This window comes from Trachurus japonicus, chromosome 7 (genome assembly GCF_045865225.1).
Source record: "Trachurus japonicus isolate A0001 chromosome 7, Traja_1.0".
Classification (NCBI taxonomy): Eukaryota; Metazoa; Chordata; class Actinopteri; order Carangiformes; family Carangidae; genus Trachurus; species Trachurus japonicus.
Genome location: NC_140913.1, coordinates 35,581,847 through 35,584,346, shown reverse-complemented (window position 1 = coordinate 35,584,346; position 2,500 = coordinate 35,581,847).

Sequence of the window (2,500 nt, the reverse complement as noted above, 5' to 3'; positions counted from 1 at the left end):
GAGCTTTCACATCGGAGTCTACAAACGAGAGACGTCTTTAACAACATCGGAAAAAGTCGCTAGATTTGTCGCTAGTCGCTTTTGAGAAAAAAGAGAAAGTCGCCAAGTTGGTAGGATGAGAGAGTGGGGGGGGGTGTGAGGAGGAACGAGCCTGTGTGTGTGTGTGTGTGTGTGTGTGCGTGCGCGTGAGAGAGGAGCAGAGGCTTAGTAGAGAAGTTCATCTTTATTGTTTTTCTTTCTTTTTGGTTACGGTCGACAGTAACTGTACCGTTCCTGAAATAATTGAAGGTTTGTTGAGCAACTCCTCCTCCTCCTTTTATCACGTCCGGTCGGACGCTACAATATAAATATTTATAAAAATCGATCTTTGGACGTACGAATCGATCTGTAGGAATTAAGATGAGAATCGATTTAAAATCGGTGGATCGATCTTTTCAACCCAGCACTACTGTTTATGTCATTTTTCTTTCTCTCGTCTGTTTTCAGTCCAATTTCTCTTCTTTTTTTTTCATGTTGACAGAATTAAAACAGGATGAGTCTTCGTCGTTTCGTCATTTTATTATCAAGTTTTTTTTGTCTCTTTTATTCTTTCTCTTCCTTCACTCACACCTCCTTTACTTTCTTCTTCTTCCTCCTCCTTTTCCTCCTTTTCCATTTCCCTCTCCTCATTCCTCCTCCTGTGTTCTTCACGCCAGTTTTCCTCCTCTTCCTCCCTCTCCTCTTCCTCCTCTTCCTCTCTCTCCTCTTCCTCCTCTTGCATCACACCTCCTGTTTTTTTGAAGCATGAGGTTTTTTTTTTTTTAAGGATGCTGCTTCTTTGATATCACTGATGCTTATGCACACACACACACACACACACACACACACATCAATCATGCTGGTGTCGACTTCAAAGCGCGTCAGACCTTGATATGTTGTGGTGGAGCATCAACTGTGTATCTCTAAAAATATGTGTGAGACAGTGTGTGTTGGCCGCATTATACGCGTGTGTGTGTTTTAGTGTGTGTGTGTGTGTGTTGCAGCCAAATTTAACTTCAAAAGAAACAAATGTGCAGAAGGAGCTTTACATTGATTTGATCTGTAACACACACACACACACACACACACACACACACACACTGATGTATCTTAGTGTCCTCAGAGTGTGTGACCGACCGTTGTGTTGAAGGTGGAGGAGGTTCAGGGTCTGAAGCATCATGTGACCTTCACTCTGTTTCAAGTGCATCTCCCTCCAGAGAACAGAGGAACAGCTATGAGATAATAACACAACGTTACCACACAGAGTTGTTGTAGAGGGAAATACAGAGACTGTTGATGAAAAACTGTCCCTGAAGGCAACGTGCATCAGTGGTTTTACATGAATTTCCCTCTAAAACAACTCTGTGTGGTAACGTTGTGTTATTATCTCACAGGGCCGTTGTCTAGGGGAGAAAGGTGGTGATAACTCTAGGGGCCCAGCGCCCAGTGGGGCCCATAAAAAACCCCAGTAGTCTAATCTTTGTATGACTGATTTATTCTGCGTAAGACCCTGACTAATACTCATAGTACACTGTAAAAACTCAACATCTTTCCAAGAATATTTGTCTTATTTCTTGTCCAAATGTCTCATTTCTAGTCAAAACTAATCTATTTCCACTTAAAATAAGACTCAGCACCTAAAAATTAACTTGTTTTTAGATCATTTTCACTTAAATCCACAATAAATAGAAAAATCCGCCAGTGAAACTAAGTTTTTTGTGTTTGTAATAAGGAAGAAAAACTTGCTCCACTATCAGATTTTTTCTACTTATTCCAAGTGAAAATCTGCTTGAAAGAAGTAAAAAGTGTCTAAAAACAATATAATGCTTTTAATGTGATGAGTCTGATTTTAAGTAGAATGAGATTTGTTTTGACTAGAAATGACATTTTGACTAGAAATAAATAACAAATATTCTTGCTAAGATACTTGAGTTTTTGCAGTGTAATGCTGCATTAGCATCAAAACAAAGAAGGCTAAATAAAAAACGATAATACATACGTAGTCTAAGAAAAAAAAAGGAAAAGTTAGGGGGAGGGGCCCACTTTAGTATTCTGTAAGGGGGCCCAGAATTCATAGCAACGGCCCTGTGGTAACTCTGTGTGGTAACGTTGTGTTATTATCTCATAGCGTGGTGAATGTGCAGGTCACAACTTGTCCACCAGAGCGTTGTGGAGTTGTTGGATTGTGTATTTGATGAGTTTGATGAGGGAAACCAAGAAATCCCATAATGAGCCTCCGTAGCGTAGCTCTGAGCAGCTCACGGCTCTGCTCCGCCGTTCTAAAAACAGCTTGCACCGACAATTAAAGGTAACGAACCTACTGCTATGACTATAGAGGGATTATGGCATTAGGGCTGATTTGACTAAATGTTGTACTATCCCTTTAACACCTGCGAGTTGAGGTCAAAAAAAAAAAAGGAAAAACACTCAAAAGATAAATGTCCCATCTTTGTCTCCGGTTGCCAAGGTAACTGGACGATCA